Below are 21823 nucleotides of genomic sequence, written 5' to 3'. Positions count from 1 at the left end.
GAATCATTCCCTATTGCTTGTTTTTGTCAGGTTTTTCAAAGATCAGAGGGTTGTAGATGTGTAGTGTTATTTCTGAACACTCTGTTCTGTTCCATTGATCTATATATTCATTTTGGTACGAGTACCAGGTTATTTTGGTTACTGTAGCCTTTTAGTATAGTTTGAAGTCAGGTAGCATGATGCATCCAGCTTTGTTCTTTTTGCTAAGGATTGTCTTGGCTATAGGAGCTCTTCATGGGTTCCGTATAAAATTTAAACTAGTTTTTTACAATTCTGTGAAGAAAGTCAATGGTAGCTTGATGGAGGTAGCATTGAATGTATAAATTACTTTGAGCAGTATGGCCATTTTCATGATATTGAGTCTTTCTAACCATCAGCATAGAATATTTTTTCATTTGTTTGTGTCCTCTCTTATTTCCTTGAGCAGTGCTTTGTAGTTCTCCTTGAAGAGGTCCTTCACATTTCTTGTAAGTTGTATACCTAGGTATTTTATTCTCTTCGTAGCAATTGTGAATGGGAGTTCACTCATGATTTGTCTCTCTGTCTATTATTGGTGTATAGGAATGCTTGTGATTTTTGCACATTAATTTTGTATCCTGAGACTTTGCTGAAGTTGCTTATCAGCTTAAGGAGATTTTGGACAGAGACAATGGGGTTTTCTAAATGTACAGTCATGTCATCTGCAGACAGAGACAATTTTACTTCCTTCCTTTCTATTTGAATACTATTTCTTTCTTTCTCTTGCCCAATGGCCCTGTCCAGAACTTCCAGTACTATGGCCCTTTCCTCCACAGCCCTCTTTTCTTTCTCTTAAGTTCCTCTTTTTCATTTATTATTTTTTTCCCTAGTTCCAGCATCCTTTTGCCACTGTATTTTTTTCTTAGGGTTGCTTCTCTATTTATTAACAATAATAATATACATATCACAGTCTGGTTCTAGAACATCCAGGGAGGGACAGGCTGGCAGGGGGGGCAAGCAGGTCCCTGCCCCACCGGCCTGGTGTCCTGTTGTATCTCTGTGTAAGTGATGCTCATGACATAGCTGCTTATGAAATAATTAGAGGTCAATGCATACAACAGATGTAGAAAGTCTATCAATTTCACCTTCATCACATTTTTTTTGTGCCCAGAAGAATACAATAAAGCTCCTTTCTAATGTACTTGTGCTGCAGAACACTTGAATAAATGGACTGTTTTTGTGCAAAAAGAAAAACGGGGGAAAAAAGAGTGGTGAGAGAGGGCATAATTGTCTTGTGCCGATTTTCAAAGAAAATGCTTCCAGTTTTTCCCATTCAGTGTGATAATGGCTGTGGGTTTGTCATAAATAGTTTTTATTATTTTGAGATATGTTCTATCAATACCTAGTTTATTAAGAGTTTTCAGCATGAAGGGGTGTTGAATTTTATTGAAGGCGTTTTCTGCATCTATGGAGATAATCGTGGTTTTTGTCATTGGTTCTGTTTATGTAATGGATTGCATTTATTGATTTGTGTATGTTGAACCATCAATGAAGCCAAATTCATCATGATGGACAAGCTTTTTGATGATCTGCTGGATTGACTTTGCCAGTATTTTATTGAGGATTTTTGCATCTATGTTCATCAGAGATATTGGCCTGAAATTTTCTTTTTTTGTTGTGTCTCTGCCAGGTTATGGTATCAGGATGATGCTTGCCTCATAAAATGAGTTAGAGAAGAGTCCCTCTTTTTCTATTGTTTGGAATTGTTTCAGAAGTAATGGTACCAGCTCCTCTTTGTACCTCTGGTAGAATTTGGCTGTGAACCCATCTAGTCCTGGGCTTTTTTTGGTTGGTAGGCTAATAATTACTGCCTTAACTTCAGAACTTGTTATTGATCTATTCAGGGATTCAGCTTCTCCCTGGTTTAGTCTTGGAAGGGTGTATATTTCCGAGAATTCATCCATTTCTTCTAGATTCATTATTTTATTTGCATAGAGGTGTTTATAGTATTCTCTGATGGTGGTTTGTATTTCTGTGTGATCAGTGCTGATATCCCCTTTATTATTTTTATTGTGTCTATTTGATTCTTCTCTCTTTTCTTCTATATTAGTCTGGCTAGCAGTCTATCTATTTTGTTATTCTTTTCAAAAAACCAGCTCCTGGATTCATTGATTGTTTTGAAGGGTTTTTCCTGTCTCAATCTCCTTCAGTTCTGCTCTGAACTTAGTTATTTCTTGTCTTCTGCTAGCTTTTGAATTTTTTTGCTCTTACTTCTCAAGTTCTTTTAATTGTGATGTTAGGGTATCAATTTTAGATCTTTCCTGCTTTCTCCTGTGGGCATTTAGTGCTATAAATTTTCCTCTAAATACTACTTTAGCTGTGTCCCAGAGATTCTGGTACATTGTGTCTTGATTCTCACTGGTTTCAAAGAACTTATTCATTTCTGCATTAATTTCATTATTTACCTAGTACTCATTCAGGAGCAGGTTGTTCCATTTCCATGTAGCTGTGCAGTTTTAAGTGAGTTTTTTAATCCTGAGCTCTAATTTGATTGCACAGTGGTCTAAGAGACTGTTATGATTTCCATTCTTTTGTATTTGCTGAGGAGTATTTTACTTCCAATTATGTGGTCAATTTTAGAATAAGTGTGATGTGGTGCTGAGAAGAATGTATATGTGGTTAACTTGGGGTGGAGAGTTCTGTAGATTAGTTCTGCTTGGTCCAGATGTGAGTTTAAGTCCTGAATATTCTTGTTAATTTTCTGTCTCATTTAGCTGTCTAATATTGACAGTGGAGTGTTAAAATCTCCCACTATTATTTTGTGGGAGTCTAAGTCTTCTTGTAGGTCTTTAAGAACTTGCTTTATGAATCTGGGTGCTTCTGTATTGGGTGCATATATATTTAGAATAGTTAGCTCTTCTTGTTGCATTGATCCCTTTGTTATTATGTAATGGCCTTCTTTGTCTTTTTTATCTTTGTTGGTTTAAAGTCTGTTTTATCAGAGACTATGACTACAACCCCTGCTTTTTCTTTCTTTCTTTCCATTGGCTTGGTAAATATTCCTCCATCTTTTTATTTTGAACCTACGTGTGTCTTTGCACATGAGATGGGTCTCCTGAATACAGCACACCAATGGGTCTTGACTCTGTATCCAATTTGCCAGTCCGTGTCTTTTAATCAGGGCATTTAGCCCATTTACACTGAAGGTTAATATTGTTATGTGTGAATTCAATCTTGTCATTATGATGCTGCTTATTTTGCCTGTTAGTCGATGCAGTTTCTTCATAATGCGATGGTCATTACAATTTAGTATGTTTTTGGAGTGGCTATTATTGGTTATTCCTTTTCATATTTAGTGCTTCCTTCAGGAGCTCTTGACAGGCATGCCTGGTGGTGACAAAATCTCTCAACATTTGCTTGTCTGTAAAGGATTTTATTTCTCCTTCACTTATAAAACTTAGTTTGGCTGGATATAAAATTCTGGGTTGAAAATTCTTTTCTTTAAAAATATTGGATATTGGCCTCCACTCTTTTCTGGCTTGTAGGGTTTCCACAGGGATATCTACTATTAGTTTGATGGGCTTCCCTTTGTGGGTACCCATCCTTTCTCTCTGGCTGCCCTTAACATTTTTTCCTTCATTTCAACCTTGGTGAATTTGACAATTATGTGTCCTGGGGTTGCTCTTCTCGAGGAGTATCTTTTTGCTGTTCTCTGTATTTCCTAAATTTCAATGTTGGCCTGTCTTGCTAGATTGGGGAAGGTCTCCTGGATAATATACTGAAGAGTGTTTTCCAACTTGGTTCCATTCTCCTCGTCACTTTCAGGTAAACCAACCAAACATAGGCTTAGTCTTTTCACATAGTCCCATATTTCTTGGAGGCTTTGTTTGTTCCTTTTCATTCTTTTTTTCTCTAATCTTGTCTTCATGCTGTATTTCACTAAGTTGATCTTCAATCTCTGATATACTTTTTTCTACTTGATTGATTCAGCTATTGATAACTTGCATATGCTTCATGAAGTTCTTGTGCTCTGTTTTTCAGCTCCATCAGGTCATTTATGTTCTTCTCTAAACTGATTATTCTAGTTAGCAATTCATCTAACCTTTTTCTCAAGTTACTTAGCTTCCTTGCTTTTGGTTAGAAAATGCTCCTGTAGCTTGGAGGAATTTGTTATTACCTGCCTTCTGAAGCCTACTTCTGTCAATTAGTCAAACTCATTCTCCATCCAGTTTTGTTCCCTTGCTGGCAAGGAGTTGTGATCCTTTGGAGGAGAAGAGGCATTCTGGTTTTTGAAATTTTTAGCCTTTCTGTGCTGGTTTTTTTTTTTTCTCATCCTTGTCAATTTATCTACCTTTGGTCTTCAATGTTGGTGACCTTCAGATGGGGTTTCTTTGTGGACATCCTTTTTGTTGATGTCAATGCTATTCCTTTTTGTTTGTTAGTTTTCCTTCTAATAATCAGGCCCCTTTGCTGTAGGTTTCTTGGAGTTTGCTGGAGGTCCAGACCCTGTTTGCCTGGGTATCACCAGTGAAGGCTGTAGAACAGAAAAGGCGCTGCCTGTTCCTTCCTCTGGAAACTTCATCCCAGAGGGACACCCACCTGATGTCAACCAGAGCTCTCCTGTATAAAGTGTCTTTTGACCACTGCTGGGAGGTGTCTCCCAGACAGGAGGCATGGGTCAGGGACCCACTTGAGAAGGTAGTCTGTCCCTTAGCAGAGCTCAAGTGCTGTGCTGAGAGATCTGCTGCTCTCTTCAGAGCCAGTAGGCAGGAACATTTAAGTCTGCTGAAGCTATGCCCACTGTCGCCACTTCCCCCAGGTCTTCTGTCCCAGGGAGATGGGAGTTTGATCTCTAAGTCTTTGACTGGGACTGCTACCTTTCTTTAAAAGATGCCCTGCCCAGAGAGGAAGAATCTAGAGAGGCAGTCTGGCTGCAGCAGCTTTGCTGAGCTATGGTGGGTTCCGTATCCAGTTCAAATTTCCCGTGGTTTTGTTTATGCTATGAGGGGAAAACTGCCTACTCAAGCCTCAGTAATGGTGGACTCCCCTCCTCCCACCAAGCTGAAGCTTCCCAGGTTGACTTCAGACTGCTGTGCTGGTAGCGAGAATGTCAAGCCAGTTGATCTTAGTTTGCTGGGCTCTGTAGGGGTGGAATACACTGAGCTAGACCACGTGGTTCCCTGGCTTTAGCCCCCTTTCCAGGGGAGTGAATGATTCCATCTTGCATTCCAGACACCACCGGGGTATGAAAAAAAAACTTCTGCAGCTAGGTCAGTGTCTGCGCAAATGGCCACCCAGTTTTATGCTTGAAACCCAGGGCCCTGGTGGCATAGGCACCCAAGAGAATCTCCTGGTCTGCGGGTTGTAAATACCATGGGAAAAGCATAGTATCTGGGCCAGAATACACCATTCCTCACAGTATAGTCCCTCATGGCTTCCCTTGGCTAAGGGATGGAGTTTCCTTACCCCTTCCTGGGTGAGGTGACAACCTATCCTGCTTCAGCTCACTCTTTGTGGGATGCACCCACTGTCTAACCAGTCCCAATGAGATGAGCTGGGCACCTCAGTTGGAAATGCAAAAATAACCCTCCTTCTGTGTTGATTTCACTGGGAGCTGCAGACTGGAGCTGTTCCTATTTGGCCATCTTGCCAGCCACCCTTAAATGTTCATTTTTAAAGTGCCACTTTTTTCTTTGTAGCTTCCAGGATACAGTTGATTGTCAGCCTCATCAGCTCCCAGAGACAAGTGAGTTAGAAGCCAGAACCTTGGGAAAAAGCCAGAAATATAAGAGTGCTAAATGTGAGGTACAAACTTTACTTCTCAGAGAGAAGCTGGGAACTGGAGATTCTCTCCCAATTGTATAGAACTCTGCAAGGGGAGAGTTTATGGGGAGTGTGTGTGTCAGCTTTACCTACTAGTTTTGATGTGGATAGTTTCTCACTCACCCAGGGTGCAAGAACCTCTCAACCAGTTTCTGAATTTCTTGCAAAGGGAAATGATCCATGTGTTGCTGTTGAATTGTTGCATCTAATGAGGGAAGGAAAATCTGTGCCCTTCTATTCTGCATCTTGCTGATGTAACTCCTACTTTTTAATATACATTATCATAATTCTTTAGTCAATTCTTACATTTTCTATATGGCATCTGCATTAAATTGATGGGTTTTATGCATTAAAATATATATTAGATGTTTACATTAACATTTTATTGTACTGGAAAAATTTTGAAGAGTTGTTTTTATTTTTTTATTTTTTGAGACAGAGTTTCACTCTTGTTGCCCAGGCTGGATTGCAATGATGTGATCTCAGCTCCCTGCAATCTCTACCTCCTGGGTTCAAGCTATTCTACTGCCTCAGCCTCCCAAGTAGCTGGAATTACAGGCATGCACTACCACACCCCGTTAATTTTTTTATAGTTTTAATAGAGACAGGGTTTCATCATGTTGACCAGGCTGGTCTCAAACTCCTGACCTCAAGTGATCCACCCACCTCAGCCTCCCAAAGTGCTGGGATTACAACTGCTCCCAGCTGAAGAGATTTTAATAGAAATAAATGTGTTCTTGGAAAACTAAGTTATAGAATTTTTCAGAGAGCAGTACTATTTCATGCAGAAAGACTTCCAATACATCTGGTATACATATTTCATAATTTTTAATAACAGCTTCTCACACAATAAGAATAAGGTGATAGTTAATTTCAGCCCAGCTGAACACTTCAAAGAGAACACTATTTACAATATAGTTTCCAGAATTTCTTTATGTTATTAATGTTTTCAGAGCAAGAACCAATCAATTTTTACACCATTACATGCATTTACATAGCTCTATAGAAATATAATATTTATTCATATGAAATATAGAGTATACAGATATCAATAAATATAATACAAATGGCATAATTTTTAGTGTAAGAGGATAGCCTATATTCAAATCTACTTTTTACTGAATGGTTTCAAGTCTACATACAAAAATTCCAAATATCACTGATTAAATTACAATCACTGTATTTAATAGAATAAATTAAATGTGTGGAGAGAACCTGAAAGATGATGCAACATCTTTGGACATATGCAACATATAAGTGTTTACACATATAAACCTTTAAGAAAAATATCAAATGCCTGAGCACAGACATCTGAAATAGAAATGATTTGAACCTTGGCTCAGCTATTTCCCCCTTGGCGACTCTGGACAAGTTCTTATCAGAAAATAGAGACAGCAGTCTTTTAACATGATGAGAAATGCATATAACAGAATATCTGTTATTTAGTAAGTACTCAGTAAATGATCATTATGTCCACTTGCTTATTTTGAAGCTTAGCGTAGAAATAGAAAATAAATGCTAATCCAGTGCTGATAACCTAAATAGTCAGTGGGCTTAATCGAATTCAGGGTTTAGTCTGAGAAAATTTAATAAAATATAGTCATCCACTCATTTCCTTTCCTATATAACTCAATTTTGAAAGAAACTTGATATTTTTGAGGAGATAGATTCTACTTTTCTTGCAAGCACTTGCTTTAGCCTCATAATGTGAATCAGAAAAGCAGAAATGATACTAAGAAATATGAGTTGGGAAAGTGCAAATTTGGTGGGCCAAATGGAATTTCTGTGGGTATAATGATTTTTAGAAACCGACAGCAAGCTGTCTAATACCATATTTCCATATTCATTCTCGAGTAGCATGAGCCACAAAATTCCAAGCACAGAGCCTTCCTGGTTGGCTGGGTTATGTCTTTGGGAAGCTTTATAGCTGAATTTTAAAATAAATCCACACAATTTGGGGCTTTAAATTCCATTTTTGAAATATTAATCTAAGAGAACAACAGACATTTATTCTGTCCAAATGTGCTACTGGCCCTCTTAAAACCATGCTGCACAATTCTTCTGTGCATGATTGAGAGCCTTATATTGCCTTCTTGTCATCATAAGTTCCATGAAAGGCAGTAACTCCTTAATGGATATTTGTTCACCTGTCTCATCTATTCCAATAAAAAGCTGAAATAAATACACACTTGAATTGCTCTAAGGATTTATTCACACAGAAATTATCTGTCAGGAAGTTAGTTATATCCATGAGACATTCATCTCTTCTCTGTGTGTAGTAGGCCACCAGATGGTAGCTCTCCACAGCTCTTATGGGCTGTGAATTGGCACTAATTGAAACATCAACACTCACTTCAAGGCTCCTATGGAGGAACTACATTCTCAGATCTCCAAACACTCTAAACCATGAATTTAGAGCGCAGTGCATTATATGTTATTGTTTTTATTTTGGAAAAATCAATAATGTATTCACAGAAAATGACACACATGTGCTAGAAAATAAGAGTCCTTGAAATTTTATAATTTACATTTTAAATACTTCTATCCTGATTCTAAATGGCATCAAATAGCATATTTTTTTCAAGATGATATAAAACATTGCTAGTGACAAATTTCACTCTAAGAAGGTTATTATTTTGAATTGCTTTGATTTCATTAAAGATGTACATAGACTTTTTTAATGATTGGAAGCTAAATTACTATCTAATTATCTCCTGTATCATTTTCATGGCCATGAGCTAGATAGGCAAAAGCATACTTACACTGATAATAACTACTCAAATAAGAGGTCCCCAATTTTATTCTTTTTCCAGCAAATATTTTATTTTGGTCAAGTTACTAATAATAGACAAAATACTATAATAAAACCATGACTCAATTACCAAATATTTGTTGAAAATTTACATGTACAATCTATTATGCTAGTCTCAGTTGAAAAACAAAAGTGGATGTAAAATAATTTCTGACAATTTGAAGCTTTCTTTTCAGTGGCAAAAATCAGCATCAATGCAGACACAAAAAGAATTATTTCAGAAAAAAAATGCTGTTATAATAGAATCACAAAGAATAACTTTTCTTAGGAGGAATAAGGGCAAACATTGGAACATAATGAAAAATAAATAGGGTTAGAACAGATGATGTTGGGGCAAAGGAATTTCAGACAGATAGAGCAAGGTGATCAAAGAATAACATATGAAAGTAGTCGATGTGGGTAAATCCCAGAAAATAGGTTGAATAAAATGAGAAACAGACTTCTCACCTGAAAGTTGGTGACTTTACACTGATATAGTTTTCATTGACATAGAACATTGATATTGACATCTTAGCCTTATAAAGAAATAGGCAGAATAATTAATTTTATATTAAAATGAATTCGTCTTTCTCAAAGCAAGTACATTCTTACATTGCACAGTGTTTTCTTAGTTTAAAATGATGGAGTTGAAAGTCAGATTACAAAGGAACCAAGGACTGAACACTAAATGGCAACCAAATAGGTCAGCATAGGATGTGTTGATAATACATGTGGGAAAACATCAGTGGTAAGAGATTAGTGTATTCTGGTTCAGGGAACTCTGCTTTAGATTAATTGATTGGACTTCTCAAAAACTTGATTTAAGGAAGAGATTAATTTTAACAGGAAAAATCAGAGCATGAAAATGTCTGGGAGGTTAATGAGAATAGTATAGTGGAAGTAGTTAAGAATATAAATTTTCTAACCTATCAAATTGCTTTAAATATATGTGTAGGGTTTTTTTGGGGGGAGTGGAGTTGTATGTCCATTATACCTCAATAAAGACATTAAAAAAGAGAAAATCAACTTTGAAGTCCAATAGAGCTCTGTTAAAATCCAAACTGTGGTTGCATAATCCCTGAAGAACTATTTAAATTATCTACTCTGTTTTCTCATCTATATATTGAGGTCAGTAATACCTGCTTTAAAGTATTGTTTGTGAATTAATTAAATAATGCGTATTATACCTGTAATCTCAGTGTCAAGGCAGGAAAATCACTGAAGGCCGGGCATTTGATACCAGCCTGGGCAACATAAAGAGACCCCACTTCTTCAAAAAAAAAAATAAAAGTGGATTAGCCTGGCATGGTGTGCACCTACAGTCCTAGCTACACCAGAGGCTGAGGCAGGAGGATCTTTTGAGCCCAGGAGTCTGAAGCTGCAGTGAACTATGATTACACCATTGCACTCAAGCCTAGGTGACAGAGAGATAAGGATAAGTGAAGAACTAATTAGTAAGAACACATTGTCTGCTAAATATATCTATAACTGGCTCTTCTTACACATCCAAAAGCATTGAAATGGTTTTTGGTAAAGTGTGCTTTCAAAGTTTAATTTTCACTATTTAGTCTTTCCTCAGAGGGAGCAGCCATGGCAGTAACTTACTCATACAATATTTTGAGTGGTATTAGTTGTTTCAAATACATTTTTTGACAAATTAATATGCATTTAGTGTCTACTGAGGTCCTAAGAGAAATCTGTTGAACTACAAAATACATCACAAAGAGTCCAACAACTGATATCAAGGAATGCTTTTAGCTGGATTTCCTTGGTGCCTTCGTGGGATCTGAATCTTTCTCTCACTTACCATGATTCTCCAGTAGCCTGCACACTATGGAGGTTGTCAACAGAGTTATTGCATCATATTTACGATATAACTATCTCATAGCAGACACCCCATTCTGATATAACATTGAATATAACATTAGAATGTTATATTCAAAAGGTGCGTGAAAATGGAAATATTTTAGGAAGTGTCAATTTAAAAAGTTGAGTGACTTGTGAGAGCCAAGAATCAAAATGTTTGTGTTTCACATCTTTAAATGAAAAAAAAAAATCATGCCGATGAGCAGAAGTGAAAGGAACAACACATTGATTGATTTCAATAAGTTTGTTTAATAGAAATGCAAAACATTGTTAAACTGCAGAGAAAAAGTCAAAGGTGTACTCCATAACACATCGGTCAATTTTACATCCTGTACAAAACTTTTCCCTTCATTTTCACTTGCATATTGGGCACAGACAGAATATTTCTTATTACTAAAACTGGTACAGAAAACTAGTACTTCAAAAAAACCAAAGAACGTTTCAAAGGCAGTATGTGTAGAGGGCAAGAAAGTGTGACTGTCTTGTCTGTAATCCCAGAACTACCCTTTCCGTCTTTCAAATCATAATAAGAACTGGAAGAGTATGGTAAATATCAACCTAAGGAACAGTTGGCAGAGTGTTATACTTGTACAGAGAGAGTATGCATTTTTAGAGAATCCAAGCGGAATTCATAAGCTGATAATGGGATATTGGAACCAAATTTTACAGATAATTTTCCAATTACTTTATTTTTTTACTTTAAAAAACATCTAATATATAAAAGTGTGTATGTTTATATTTACATAGTGTATCTCAATAATTTAAAGAGTATTAGCCCATAAACCCACCAGCTTTCTTAGGAAATTAAACACTATCATTACCTTCAAACGCCTCTGTATTTCCTTTTTAAGTCCCATCTCCCTCAGAAGTAACCACTACTCCTAAATTGGGGGCTAGATCATTCTCTTGCATTTCTATATATTTTTACCAAATATATGTGTATCAACAAGCGATATATAACCTTTGTTTTGTTTAGCTTTATATCTGTAAATAAATAAAATACAGTAATACACTGTATTTTTCTAAGACTTGATTTTTTTGCTCAATACTGAAGTTTGTGATTTAAGCATGACGATTCATGTTGCTGTAATTAATTTGCTTTCACTGGCATGTAATGTGCCATTATATAAATATGCCTCAATTATTTATCTATACATTCTTTAGCCAGTAGACTTTGGAGTTATTTTCTACTGATTTTCTATTACCATCAATATTATGATAAACATTCCTAGGCCATCCCTTGGTACACTCATGCAAGAGGTTTTTTTGTTCTTTGGGTAATACATTGAGAATTAGAATTTCTCAGTCCAAGGATATATAAACCTTCAGTTTGAATAGATAATGCCAATTTATTTTCCAAGTTGTTTGTACTAATTTACATACCTACAAGTAGTAGGCAACAGATCTTGACCCAAACCCCTTCCAAAATTTGGAATTTGTTTAAATTTTTTGCCACATGAGTTTATGTTCTCAAACAGGTTCACATATCTATCAAGCAAAAGAGAGAACTAAAATTTACATGATCATAGAATTCTAGTCCTGGTGAATGGATTTTTTTTTAATTTGTGACTGTAACGATTGTTTTGAAGTAACTTGTAATGACATGCACTCAAATGTACTCTGTAATTTTAATTAGCAATTGGAGTTATAAGTAGTCAGTTCTCTGCTACTTTTTCTAATTAAGGAGGAAAAAATAGAAGATGATAGTAAAAGAACACAGAGAGGTCCAAAAATCATTTATATTTGCTCACACATGTGCAATCTATCTTACCATATCATAACAAATGCATATTTACATACCTCTTCTATCCTGGCCTTTCTTATGCTTTACAGCTTGTATTCTGTCCCTGGGGAAGCTCCCCACATCTTTAATTCCTCTGATAACTAGATGTGATACACTAATGGACTTAATATATTTGATAAGAACAATAAGATTATGTGACTTATAGTGTTAATAGACTTGCATACAAGCGACATGTCGTAGAATTAGAGGCTTTGTACTGATTGACTTTTCAATTCTATTTGCAATTGAGGGGCAATAAATAGACTTGTCAAAATCACAGAGATTTTATAAATTTTATGTTTCTAGCAGCCCAATTTGCTCCTGAGGAAATAGTATATGTTTATTGATTAGAGTGAACCACTGTATATCTTATGGAATTATGGGGTTTGGATATTAAGAAGTTAATGAAATAGTTATTAATTTAAAATAGATTGAATTTATTTTCCATGCTGATGTCTGCTTAATATGCTTTTGTTTAGATGTAGTGTGAAGAGAGAACAAATATTTCAGCTTTTTAATCCTTTTCTTCTCTTTGTACAATGATTTTTTAATGATGTTCAATATTTAAACACCTCAATGGAACAATTTGCGTAAATGCTTGTATTGTTCACATTACTTCAATATGTCTTTCTTGGTTCTCAATGCCAAAAATCTATAGACAGAATCTATATAAATCTACAACATTCTCTCATCATTAACATCCTTTTCTCCAGATTAAGCTCCATGAAAATACTAATGTACCTTAACATAGGTCCATGAAAAGGGCTAGCAGTGATGGTCCTGAATATGTGACCAGTGCGTATGCCAAGCTGACTGAACCATTTTTTTAACAATACCTTTTTAGTTAGGTGTAAGGAAGGAAAGAGTCTGCTTTTTCACACAATGCCAAACCTTGAATAGGTCCAATTTCAGCCTAATCACACTGTCCTTAAAATTTCACTCTGCCTGAATAATGAAAAAGAGTGATATGAAAATTGTATGAATCTAGCATGCCCCAGGACAGGTAGGGTGGGATGTAATTACATATGCTTCAATAGCTGGAGCAATGTGCTGTAAGAAAGGCTTTTAAGGTGACAGAAGTTAATTGCACAGGTTTTAGGGCAGAAGAAAATGTATGTGAAGAAGCAAAGGGGAAGGACACAAACCCAGAGAGGGTTTCAGATTTAGAAATCTGAGAGAAAAAGGGATATTTTTGAATTAGAAATGGACATAAAAAGGTAAATGGTGAGGTACTTTTTCCTATAGGAGAAATAAAAAGGCGAATCTTGGCTGGGTGGAAAGTGCTGTATTTCTAGCTAGGCTCCCAAGCATAAAGCTTTTTATGATACCTGCATATAAAATAGGACAGCCTCCCAAAAACCAGGCTGTGATATTCCCCAGTGACACTGGTCCACAAGGCAGCTCAGTAAAAGCTAGCACATTTTCCTGCAATATCTGTAATGACAGTAGCGTCTATCTTGGGCTACATATGGTGGGGCCATAGAAACCATGATGCATTCAGTCCTGTTTCCAGCTGAAAAACACAAAGCTTTTGAAAGAGACCCTTTGGGTGGCATTTCTCTAATGAAGTCTGAATCACTTTTTGCAAGCTGTGTGAGTTTGTCACAAAGAAGAAAAAGGGACTGTGTACGATGGTAGGAGTAACAATGAAAATAAAAGTTTCAGGAGGAAAAACCGGAGTAGGTTGTGTTATCAATTTCAATCTTATCCATCTTCCCCAGAGAGCTACCTTTTTGTAGAGTTAGCTGGACATGAGCTACTCTACTCATTCCTGGTGGGTGTATAATAAACACAATACCTTACATACATATTCCTCAATTTCTGAATGTTTTCAGGAAAAATGAATGATAAATCACCTGAAAAAGAATCCTCTTGGATTTTGTATAATGGTGGTCTTTTCTAGAAATTATGAGAGGTATAGAAGTATTTTTAATATGCCCAATATTGTGAATTTTAATATTTGCTCAAGGATATTACCACTACTTCTTTGACTGATACTAATAAATTAATTGCATGGCACTAAAATACTTACTAAAGACTGAGGCTTAGACGGTAAAGGCTTATTGTTAAATTTTAATGCATAATCCAAATATATAAATTTAATTGCTCATTCTTCTCTCATTCTTTGGACTCTGCACTTTGATTAGCTAAATGTGTTTTGAAGACATTTTTTCAGTTTCCTGAAAAAGTCAAAATCTTTTCTAAGCTAGAATGTAAACACAAACACTAAATCATTTACTAAATATCTGTCAGCAATTTACAATCCCATAACCTCATTTTGAGTTAAAATCTCTTAATGCTCTATCATTCTCCCCAGGGGAGATCAGCTTGAAATTCTCAAGGCAGATACAAATTTCTTCTAATCCTGATTTCTCATTAGAAGGGTTATTTAGAGTAAAATGATGTAATCTTTCTCATTACAGACAGCTGTGTTTATCAGCCTTCAGCCACATTAAAGGTATAGATATATTCATTTATAATTGTCAGAAAGTCATAAATCAATTTCAGTCATTGTTTTTGTATGTCTTTTGTATACCTTTGCATAATAAACATCACCTAATTCTGGATTTGGACAATTTCACCTTCATCTTAACCACCTATTTTTATTTTAAAGAAAGAGGATGTTCTGTTGTTATTTTAAAGAAACAGGATGTTTAGGAAGAAAAGCATAATCTGGATTTTACATGTCCTTAAAGTGCTTTTAATGCATGAGTCTACACATACATGTACAAAATGAAAAGTATTAGACTACATTTATGCATAATATATACAACTGTTTGAGAGATTCACAGAAGTGCATGGTTAAAAAGAGTTGAAGATCATCATGAAACTACTCCCAGTCTCTAGGCAAAATTGTCCTGAAGTCATACCAGTAGAATATTTTGAAAAAGTTTTTAAGGCCATCAAAAAAATTTAATCATTGATCTATCCCCAAAGATTCTTCCTTATATGTATAGAAAATCTAGAATATTATAAAAGATATTTTTCTGTATTTTTTGGTATTGATAAGGAGTAATGAACTATACTTTCAGATTAGTAATCTTTCTTAGGTCAAATACCTTGCAAAGTGCATCTGAGACCAGTTTCATCCTTGTATCTATCACTGTTGATCGCCAGCTCTACTCCAGAATGTACATGAGCAGAGAACCAATTAGAAAACAAACTCACATCTCCTGCTTTAGGGAAGCAAGGAATATTCTCTCTTCATTTCTACACTGCTTTGACAGTAAGAGAGAGTTTGTAGCAAATAGCTTTCCATCACATACAGACAAGAATAAGCTAATTGTTAGTTTGTTATGTTGATCTTGCTTTTGTTCTTCCACCATCTAAGAATGTTGATCTTATTTTTAACCCCTATACCAACTCTATGATTCTAGAATAAATTATCTAATATTTCATCTGTTACTATTATTTAAATATATGCAGAACTAGCTTGAAGTAGAGATATAGAGAGATAATTCTTACTTTTTATTTGATATTATTCAAGTTGATTAAAAAACACACAAAGAATAACAACAAAAAATCTGTACCTTACTTTTTTATGGTAGGCAAAGTTGAACATTTTTTTAAACAAGCAAATTGGTTATTTACTAAACAATGATTTCTGAAACACATTGAGACACAGCCACATGGTCATAATTGTTAGAAACATTTTGGGGATACCAAGAAAAGAGAAAAAAATAATGCCGTTGCTGTTCTCTAGAAACATACATTCTGTGAAATGATACAAAATCAACTGCAAGAAATTGTCATAATTTTATGTACGTACATCATATATACATGTGTATATGTTTTGTGTGTATGTGTGTATACACACACACACCAAAGGACATGGCATTCAAAGTGACCTAATATTTAGACTAGGAATGTATTTGGATAAGTCATGAATAGAACAGAGAAAACTTTTAACAAAGGAATAACAAAAATTAATTTGAACACAAAAGGTAGAAAATAATTGAGTTATCTAAATTACTTATCCAAAAGCTCTTGTTACTCCAAGTTCCTAGGCCATTTTGTTAGTAATGAGTAGTTTAAGGTTTTAGATGGTATCTTTCACCAGAGATAAATATGTTTGATAAAAGGAGAGAAAATAGGAATTAAAAGGAAACTGCTCCTATATGGACACATTAACAACAAAAACTGTAGAAAGCCCAACCCAGTCTTTCTTTCTTTACATCAATTATAAAAAAATAAAATAAAATATTTACATGACTTTAAAACAATTTTAAAAACCATGTCCATTTTTATTTGTGAATGATTATAAATGATCAACTTACAGAAAGTTTTCCTTGATGTAAGAGAAGCCATTTATTTATCCAACTAAAAGCCGAAAATATTCAGTTCAATGTTTGTAAGACATTTAAATAACACATGAGTAAATATTGTGAATTCATTTCCAAATTTAGGCAATCTCTTGCAAACTTTCTGGTTAAAACGTGAGAGGACTTTCATGCTAAACAATATAACCATTGCTGAACTAGCTCATGAGGGCAAACACACCAACAAGTCACACGGTTACTTCATCATAGGACTAAGAGTTGAAAAGACACTCATACACATCTTGAAGTATGAACAGAAAGCATGAGACAGCTTTGTATTAGTGGGCACCAGTTAACGATGCTGGTACTCACACTGGGTTTCTAAAATCTGCATTCTGGAACAGCCATATGGAACAGCCTAGATCTGTATTCCCTTCTCCTTAGCTGATTTTTCTGGAGTTAATAACTTGCTTTCCTAGAGCCACACTATTCTATGGCCTTTTCCTGGTCGATCAGACTGATCATCACTCTTGTTGATCAGTCCTGTCCTATTGACCCCTAGGCCTTCAGCATGATAAAAGGCTTTTCACATTTACCCAGAGATCTCCACAAGTCTTTCATTCCTCCAAATCCTTTCAGTTATGAATAAACAAGGCAGTAAGAGGCTTATATGAAAGATAATGAGCTCAGTAGAATTCAATGGTCACCAAAGAGCAAACAGAAAGTTAGTCCTGGGGTAAAGGGGGTAGTTGGAAAGACATATATTTAAATTTTGAAATAATGTTTTCCTTGGATCTTCAGCAAAATCAATGTTTTAATTAGTAACACGTGGAAATATATTTGGGGGAGAGAGAATATTTGTATGTATTTGTATTTGTTTATATGTGTTTACGATGTTTAGGGTTTATGGAATAATTAGTTTGCCAGACAGTTGCGAATTTTGCCTTTTCCTGGTATAACTATTAATAGCACTTTTATTACTCTTAAAAGTGTCCCAGTTTGGATGATAAATCTCCTGATCACCCTATCTATAGTCAGAGAAGTCATCATGGTGAGCATGAGTCATAAATAAAGTTCTGAGAGCAGAGTGTTATGATTTGCAGAGAGCAACGAGCTAGCATTCAGCTGTGAAATGATGGGAGAGTGAGATCCGAGGTGGAGGCTGCTGAGTTTTGTGTGGGTGAGAGTGAATATATTTGCTTTTAGGGAGCACAGTGTTTGACTTTAAATGTTACAAAAAAAAATGAGATCAACTAAGCAGAGAGAATCCCCATGATTAAGAATTCTGAAGCCTGTAATTTAGAATTCTAATTAGACTTTAGCCAGTAGTCATTTTCCTTCTCGGATGAGGAGCTTTGCTGTCCAATTTATATTGAAGGATTCTTGTTGCTTCAGAAAGTCTCAATCGAAGGCGAGAGATACCAAAATCAGCACAAGTGGCTGTTGTACTGCTCTAGACATAGTGTGGATAATGTATGGACCACATTTGTGCCTATGCAAATTAAGAAGAGGCAAAAAGCAAGCAATCAACATCTTAGCTATAGACACTGTGAGGGTGAGAAATCAGTAATCCCTCTCAAAAAAAAACATACACACACACACACACACACACACACACATTCTATTTACTGCTAAAATATGAAGAAAAAGAAAAGCAGTAAAATGCCAATTAATATTATACACCAAGATTTTAAATTTCAATGAATTCCATTTTTATATTGACTTTTCTACTACTTATGTATGTCTCATTAAATGAAATAAAAGCAACATTTTAAGCAGATGGTATTTATTCAGGTTGTTTATTTATTTCTTACACATATAAGTCTAACAAGTTTTTATGAGCAAAATAAAATAAAATAAACCTGACTTGTACTTTTCCATGCCCTCAACTAGAGATGTTACATCTGTCAGAGCCATTCAGATCAATGCTTGTTACCCACATTCTAAGTTCCCAAGGAGTTGTATCATTGATAATAAATGCGTGTAACTCACATAAAAAAATCACATTGCCCGTGAGTACTCACATGATGGCTTTGTAGCAGTTTTTCTCTTTGTTTTTGCCAGTCCTCTTCCAGGAAATTAGCTATCAAGAATAAGCTATCAAATCATGAAAAGACTTGGAGGAAATGTGAATGCATGTTTATAAGTAAAAGAAGCCAATCTTAAAAGACTACATACTGTATGATTCCAACTATATGACATCCTAGAAAAGGCAGAACTATGGAGACAGTGAAAAGATCAGTGATTGCCCTGGGTTGCAGTTGCAGTGGGGGAAACAGGACTAATGAATAGATGGAGCACAGAAGATTTTTAGGTCAATGAAACTACATATACACACACACACACACACACACACACACACACACACAATGGTAGAGGATACATGTCATTACACATTTGTCCAAACCCATAGGATGTATACCACCAAGAGTAACCTAAATGTTAGCTATGGACTTTGGATGATAATAATATGTCAATGTGTCTTTATCAATTGTAAAACATACCACTTTGGTGGGGAATGTTGATAACGAGAGAGAGGTTGTGGGGGTAGGAGCTATAAGAGAAATCTCTGTTGTAAACCTAAAATTGCTGTAAAAAAAAATAAAGGAAACCATTTAAAACATTTAGGCTCCATTAAAAAGTGAACTATTAAAAATAACAGAGGAAAATAATTTGAATTCTTTTCAACACTGGGAAAAACATTTTTTTAATTGTACTTTAGATTCTGGGGTACATGTGCAGATCATGCAAGATTGTTGCATAGGTGCATTCATGGCAAGGTGGTTTGTTGCCACCATCCCCCTATCACCTATACCTGACATTTCTCCCAACGTTCTCCCTCCCCAACCCTCCATTCCACTATTCCTCCCATAGCCCCCAACAATGGACCCCAGTGTATGATGCTTCCCTCTTTGTGTCCAAGTGTTCTCATTGTTCAACACCTGCTTATGAGTGAGAACATGCAGTGTTTGATTTTCTGTTCTTGTGTCAGTTTGCTGAGAATGATGGTTTCCAGGTTCATTCATGTCCCTGCAAAGGGCACAAACTCATCCTTTTTTATGGCTGCATAGTATTCCATGGTGTATATGTGCCACATTTTCTTTATCCAGTCTATCATTGATGAGCATTTGGGTTGGTTCCAGGTCTTTGCTATTGTAAACAGTGCTGGGATGAACATGCCTGTGCATATGTCTTAATAATAGAACGATTTATAGTCCTTTGGGTATATACCCAGTAATGGGACTGCTGGGTCCAATGGAATTTCTATTTCTAGGTCCTTGAGGAATCACCACATTGCCTTCCACAATAGTTGAACTAATTTTCACTCCCACCAACATTGTAAAAGTGTTTCTATTTCTCTACATCCTCTCTAGCATCTATTGTCTCCAGATTTTTTAATGATCGCCATTCTAACTGGCATAAGATGGTATCTCAATGTGGTTTTGATTTGCATTTCTCTAATGACCAGGGATGATGAGCACTTTTTCATATGTTTGTTGGCTTCATATATGTCTTCTTTTGAAAGTGTCTGTTCATAGCCTTCGTCAGGTTTTGGACAGGTTTGTTTGCTTTTATCTTGTAAATCTGTTTCAGTTTTTTGTAGATTCTGGATATTAGCCCTTTGTCAGATGGCAAAACCTTTTGCCCATTCTGTTTGTTGCTGGTGTGATCTAATGATTGTTTTGCTGTACAGAAGCTCTGAAGTTTAATTAGATCCCATTTGTCTATTTTGGCTTTTGTTGTCATTGCTTTTAGTGTTTTAGTCATGAAGTCCTTGCCTATGCCTATGTCCTTAATGGTTTTGCCTAGGTTTCCTTCTAGGGTTTTTATGGTGTTATGTCTTATGTTTAAGTCTTTAATCCATCTGGAGTTAATTTTAGTGTAAGGTGTCAGGAAAGGGTCCAGTTTCTGCTTTCTGCACATTGCTAGCCAATTTTCCCAACACCATTTATTAAACAGGGAATCCTTTCCCCATTGCTTGTTTTTATCAGGTTTGTCAAAGATCAGATGGTTGTAGATGTGTGATGTTGTTCCAGAGGCCTCTGTTCTGTTCCATTGGTCTATGTCTCTGTTTCGATACCATTACCATGCTGTTTTGATTACTGTTGACTTGTAGTATAGCTTGAAGTCTGGCAGCATAATGCTGCCAGCTTTGCTCTTTTTGCTTAGGATTATTTGTCTATGTGAGCTCTCTTTTAGTTCCATATGAAGTTTAAAGTGATTTTTTCCAGTTCTGTGAAGAAGGTCATTGGTAGTTTGATGGGGATAGCATTAAATCTATAAATTACATTGGGCACTATGGCCATTTTCACAATATTTATTCTTCCTAACCATGAGCACGGAATGTTTTTCCATTTGTTTGTGTCTTCTCTTATTTTCTTGAGCAGTGGTTTGTAGTTCTCCTTGAAGAGGTCCTTTACATCCTTTGTTAGTTGTATTTTAGTATTTTATTCTCTTTGTGGTAATTGTGAATAGGAGTAGTATTTTCTTCTCTTTGTAGCAATTGTGAATGGGAGTTCACTCTTGATTTGGCTCTCTGTATGTCTGATACTGGTGTATAGGAATGCTTGTGATTTATGCACATTAATTTTGTATCCTGAGACTTTGCTGAAGTTGCTTATCAGCTTAAGGAGAGTTTGGGCTGAGGCGATGGGGTCTTCTAAATAGATAATCATGTCATCTACAAATAGAGACAATTTGACTTCCTCCTTTCCTAATTGAATACCCTTTATTTCTTTTCTTGCCTGATTGCTCTGGCTAAAACTTCTAATACTATATTGAATAAGAGTGGAGAGAGAGGGCATCCTCGTCTAGTGCTAGATTTCAAAGGGAATGCTTCCAGTTTTTGCCCATTCAGTATGATATTGGCAGTGGATTTGTCATAGACAGCTTTTATTATTTTGTGATAGTTCCATCAACACCTAGTTTATTGAGAGTTTTTAGCATAAAGGGCTGTTGAATTTTGTTGAAGGCCTTCTCTACATCTATTGAGATAAGCATGTGGTTTTTGTCTTTGGTTCTATTTATGTGGTGGATTACATTCATGGACTTGTGTATGGTCAACCAGTCTTGACTCCCCGGGATGAAGCCTACTTGATCATGATGGATAAGCTTTTTGATGTGCTGTTGCAATCGGTTTGCCAGTATTTTATTGAAGATTTTTTCATCTATGTTCATAATGGAGATTGGCCTGAAGTTTACTTTTTTTGTTGAGTCTCTGCTGGGTTTTGGTATCAGGATGATGTTGGTCTCATAAAATGAGTTGGAAAGGATTCCCTCTTTTTGTATTGTTTGGAATAGTTTCAGAATGATTGGTACCAGCACCTCTTTGTAAGTCTGGTA

The sequence above is a fragment of the Aotus nancymaae genome, unplaced genomic scaffold, assembly GCF_030222135.1.
Source record: "Aotus nancymaae isolate 86718 unplaced genomic scaffold, 86718_ANA_hifiasm-v0.15.2.pri h1tg000020l, whole genome shotgun sequence".
NCBI lineage: Eukaryota > Metazoa > Chordata > Mammalia > Primates > Aotidae > Aotus > Aotus nancymaae.
The sequence above is the reverse complement of the archived record's forward strand: the minus strand, read 5'-3'. Positions refer to the sequence as shown.